A 6,000-nucleotide genomic window follows, 5' to 3' on the forward strand; every position below is an offset into this window, starting at 1 on the left:
GGGAACAATAACGGACAACTGGCGGGAGATACCATTTTACTCGATTACTCACTGCATGTGATGACAGTGAACAATAAAAACAATGTTTTGGATGGAGCAGACCGAGGTCGTTTGCTTTCCTCAATTTACTTAAAGTGTGTCAAGTGTGTTTATCAAGGAACCAATGGCTGTATATAATATGAATGGACAAAGCCATTGATCACGTGACACCATTCATTCCTATGTTTAGACTCAATAGCGCATTGATGCCAAATTAAGTCGATTAAAATGAGTTGTGTAGAAGGGTTACAGCTTTTGTCAAAATTGACTTTTCGTAGCAGGTTTAGGATGATTTATGCAGCAGGTTATGATAATTAACGTAGCAGGTTAGGATTATCTAAAATACCCCCACAAAAAAATATAGAGCTTTTGTCCATTGGTTGATGTATGCAATGTTTGAGCAGGGGACACAACCTTTGTCTCCATGAGAAACCATTTTTAGGGTCATGTCTAGCTGGGATACAGCTTTTGTCAAAGTGTGTGTGTGTGTGTATATATATATATATATATATATATATATATATACACACACTTTGACAAAAGCTGTATCCCAGCTAGACATGACCCTAAAAATGGCTTCTCATGGAGACAAAGGTTGTGTCCCCTGCTCAAACATTGCATACATCAACCAATGGTTGCATGCCACGTCATCGACTAACATAATACTGTAACATATGAGAGATGGCATAAAAATAAAATAATAATAAAAAATAAAATATGAGAGATGGCATGTGTCAGCAATGAGTGTGCAGAGGAACGCACCCATAACATGCACCGTTTGAGCTACTCCAGGAAGTGACGTTACAGGCTAGGTCAGTGCTGCCCCCTTGCATTGACTAATTTAAGCACCGCGGTATAAAATGAGCTGGAGAATGCTCCCAAGATATCTGACCATTGTTTTCAAGGTAATCTACTCACATTCGTATACGCCGATTCATGGACCGGCTATATCCGGGTTGCATCCGGTTTATATGGAACAACGTCAAATGCGCACAACGTCAACACGTCATCCAAAAACATGGGAGACATTGTATGAATAGAAAATGTTGATCTCGACTGTGAGTGATAGAAAAAATAAATCGGCCTCAGCAACAATGATTTGAATAATTCAATGGATGTTTTGAGCACAAAGGTGATGATTAATGTGTCTTATTAGCAATGTTCAAATCTGACTTCTGTGTTAAACAGCAGTACCGAAGCAAAACTGTAGGAGCAGTCGAACGCTGGGCCCTTGAACTCAAGCAGAGGTGAACTCCCTGTCATTGAAGCCAAGGAGTTCAAGGCCAACCATGGTACTGCAGCATTGTTAGCAGAAAATAGGATCCCCCATTATTGTGAATCGAAACATGGCGATCTTCGTGGTCAATCTTCTTGTAAATACAAGTTTTGAAGATAATCATGTTACCAATAATTGCTTCTAATAGACCAGATGTATTTCCTTGAACCAATTATTTTAAAATCACACACAGAAAAAGTAATAATGATAATTTAGTTGCTAATTGCAGCCTGGAGTACCCCAGTCGGCCTTCAAATCAAAAGGTAATTGGTCACATACACATGTTTAGCAGATGTTATTGCGGGTGTAGCGAAATGCTTGTTTTCTAGCTCCAACAATGCAGTAATATATAACAATTCTCAACAATACATACAAACCTAAAAGTAAAATAATGGAATTAAGGAATATATAAATATATTAGGATGAGCAATGTCGGAGTGGCATAGACTCAAATACAGTAGAATAGAATACAGTACATACATATGAGATGAGTAAAGCACAAATTTGTAAACATTATTAAAGTGGCCAGTAATTTCAAGTCTTATGTATATGTAACAGTTTTAACTTTAGTCCGTCCCCTCGCCCCGACTCGGGCGTGAACCAGGGACCCTCTGCACACATAAACAACAGTCACCCATGAAGCATCGTTACCCATCGCTCCACAAAACCCACGGCCCTTGCAGGGCAAGGGGAACCACTACTTCAAGGTCTCAGAGCAAGTGACGTCACCGATTGAAAGGCTATTAGCGTGCACCACCGCTAACTAGATAGCCATTTCACATCCGTTACACTCACCCCCCTTTCGACCTCCTCCTTTTCCACAGCAACCAGTGATCCGGGTCACGGCACCAATTTAACTTTAGTCCGTTCCCTCTCCCCGACCCGGGCGCGAACCAGGGACCCTCTGCACACATCAACAACTGACACCCACGAAGCATTGTTACCCATCGCTCCACAAAAGCCGCAGCCCTTGCAGAGCAAGGGGAACCACTACTTCAAGGTCTCAGAGCAAGTAACGTCACCGATTGAAAGGCTATTAGCGCGCACCACCGCTAACTAGATAGCCATTTCACATTGGTTACATGTATAGGGCAGCAGCCTCTAAGGTGCAGGGTTACGTAACTGGGTGGAAGCCGCCTAGTGATGGCTATTTAACGGGGTGAACAGGCAGTGGCTCGGCTGGTTGTTGCCCTGGAGGGCTGATAGTTTGCCACCGGTGATGCGCTGGGCAGACCGCACCACCCTCTGGAGAGCCCTGCGGTTGCGGGCGGTGCAGTTGCCGTGCCAGGCGGTGATACAGCCAGACAGGATGATCTCAATTGTGCATCTGTAAAGGTTTAGGGTTTTAGGTGCCAAGCCAAATTTCTTCAGCCTCCTGAGGTTGAAGAGACGCTGTTGCACCTTCTTCACCACACTGTCGGTGTGGTTGGACCAATTCCGATGGAGCAGTGGACCGTCAGTTATGTGTAAGCTGAGGAACTTGAATCTTTCCAACTGCTCAACTGCGGTTCCGTCGATGTGGATAGGAGCATGCTCCCTCTGCTGTTTCCTGAAGTCCATGAGCAGCTCCTTTGTTTTGTCGACATTACCAGGGCTCTCACCTGCTCCCTGTAGGCTGTCTCGTCATTGTTGGTAATCAGGCCTACTACTGTTGTGTCGTCAGCAAACTTGATGATTGAGTTGGTGGCGTGTGTGGCCATGCAGTCATGGATGAACAGGGAGTACAGGAGGGGACTGAGTACAGGAGAGGGCTGAGTGGAGGTGTTGTTTCCTACCTTCACCACCTGGGGGGCGGCCCATCAGGAAGTCCAGGACCCAGTTGCACAGGGCGCGGTTCAGACCCAGGGCCCGGAGCGTAATTATGAGCTTGGAGGGTACTATGGTGTTGAATGCTGAGCTATAGACAATGAACAGCATTCTGACATAGGTATTCCTCTTGTCCAGACGGGATAGGGCAGTGCGATGGCGATTGCATCATCTGCGGATCTATTGGGGCGGTAAGCAAATTGAAGTGGGTCTATCTACGGTGTCAGGTAAGGTAATGGTGATATGATCCTTAACTAGCCTCTCAAAGCACTTCATGATGACAGAAGTGAGTGCTACGGGGCGAGAGTCATTTAGTTCGGTTACCTTTGCTTTCTTGGGTACAGGAACAATGGTGGACATCTTGAAGCAAGTGGGGACAGCAGACTGGGATAGGGAGAGATTGAATATGTCCATAAACACTCCAGCCAGCTGGTCTGTGCATGCTCTGAGGACGCGGCTAGGGATGCCGTCTGTTCCGACAGCCTTGCGAGAGTTAACACCTTCAACTTGAGTTCAATGACTGTATATATGAATGGACAAAGCTATTGATCATCTGCTACTATTAATTCCTATGTGAAGACTCAATAGGGTATTAAAGCCAAATAAAGTCTTGAGCAACCCCACTTCTGACCATTGAAGCAAATTCAGGGTGGGTGTAGGCAGCTCAAACCTGACACTGCATATTACACCATAAGGTCAAAAATACTTGATGAAGTCACTAGGCATTAGGCATTGTTCTAAGGTAAACAAATACCTATAGGCATCCCATCGCTGCCACCAATGTAGCCAACCAATGTAGCGCGAGTGAATGCTATAGTGCCTTCCAGGGGGTTTTTAAACCTCTACTAGTGGACCTCCAGTCATGTATTTGAACTATTCCAGAGCTAGCACACCTGATTCAACCAAGCAACTAATTATCAAGCCCTTGATTAGGTCAGCTACACTGAACAAAAATATAAACGCAACATGTAAAGTGTTGGTCCCATGTCTCATGAGCTGAATAAAAGATCCCATAAATGTTCCATATACTCAAAAAGCTTATTTATCAAAAATCTTGTGCACAAATTTGTTTACATCCATGTTAGTGAGCATTTCTCCTTTTCCAAAATAATCCATCCACTTAACAGGTATGGCATATCAAGTAGCTGATTAATCAGCATGATCATTACACAGGTACACCTTGTGCTTGGGACAATAGAAGGCCACTCTAAAATGTGCAGTTTTGTCACCCAACACAATGCCATAGATGTCTCAATTGTTGAGGGAGCGTGCAATTGGCATGCTGTGTGCAGGAATGTCCACCAGAGATTTTATTAATGTTCATTCTGTACCATAAGCCGCCTCCAACGTTGTTTTAGAGAATTTGGCAGTACAACCAACCAGCCTCACAACCGCAGACCAAATGCAACCACGCCAGCCCAGGACCTCCACATCCGGCTTCTTCACCTGCGGGATCGTCTAAGACCAACCACCCGGACAGCTGATGAAACTGTGGGTTTGCACAGCCGAAGAATTTCTGCACAAACTGTCAGAAACCGTCTCAGGGAAGCTCATCTGCGTGCTTGTCATCCTCACCAGGGTGTTGACCTGACTGCAGTTTGGCATTGTAACCGACTTCAGTGGGCAAGTGCTTTTTGATGAGCACTGGCACGCTGGAGGTGTGCGGATTAATCCCAGTTTCAACTGTACTGGGCCGATGGCGTTGTGTGGGTGAGTGGTTTGCAGATGTCAACGTTGTGAACAGTGCCCCATGGTGGCGGTTATGGTATGGGCAGGCATAAGCTAAGGACAACAAACACAATTGCATTTTTTGACAATTTGAATACACAGAGATACCGTGACAAGATCCTGAGGCCCATTGTCGTGCCATTCATCCACCAGCATCATGATTATGCACAGCCCCATATCGCAAGGATCTGTACACAATTCCTGGAAACTGAAAATGTCCCAGTTCTTCCATGGCCTGCATACTCACCAGACATGCCACCCATTGAACATGTTTGGGATGCTCTAGAGCAGGGGTGTCAAACTCATTCCACGGAGGGCCGAGTGTCTGCAGGTTTTTGGTTTTTCCTTTCAATAAAGCCCTAGACAACCAGGTGTGGGGAGTTCCTAACTAATTAGTGATGTTAATTCATCAATCAAGTACAAGGGAGGAGCGAAAACCCGCAGACACTCGGCCCTCCGTGGAATGAGTTTGACACCTGTGCTCTAGAGTCTGGTTTGACGTGTACGACAGAGTGTTCCAGTTCCCGGGAATATCCATCAACTTCGCACAGCCATTGAGGAGGAGTGGGACAACATTCCACAGGCCACAATCAACAGCCTGATCAACTCTATGCAAAGGAGATGTGTCATGCTGCATGAGCCAAATGGTGGTCACACCAGATACTGCCTGGTTTTCTTATCCACGCCCCTGCCTTTAAAAGAAAAGATATCTGTGACCACCAAATGCATCTGTATTCCCAGTCATGTGAAATCCATAGATTAGGGCCGAATTCATTTACTTGAATTTCCTGATTTCTGTAACTGTAACTCAGTCAAATCTTTGAAATTGTTGCATGTTGCGTTTATATTTCTGTTTAGTGTAGTTCAGGGCTACAACCTAATTGTGAAACTGGGGGTCCCCAAAGAGAGCTTTGAAAACCACTGCCGTAGTCGATGAGTCATGAGTTTTACCACCTCCACCGCAATAGCCCAGGCCTTGGACAGAGTCAGTAAAACTCCCACCCGGGTCTCCTCCAACTCTTTCTCACGCCGGGCTGGTACACGGATGCCAATTAGCAGTACACAGCCAGGGTGGTGTTCAGTACGCATGAAAGGACAAAAATGGTCAGAAAACGGGAAGGTACTATCTGGACTAGCCCAATAAGATACGC

The sequence above is a fragment of the Salvelinus namaycush genome, chromosome 8 (genome assembly GCF_016432855.1).
Source record: "Salvelinus namaycush isolate Seneca chromosome 8, SaNama_1.0, whole genome shotgun sequence".
In the NCBI taxonomy this organism is placed as follows: domain Eukaryota; kingdom Metazoa; phylum Chordata; class Actinopteri; order Salmoniformes; family Salmonidae; genus Salvelinus; species Salvelinus namaycush.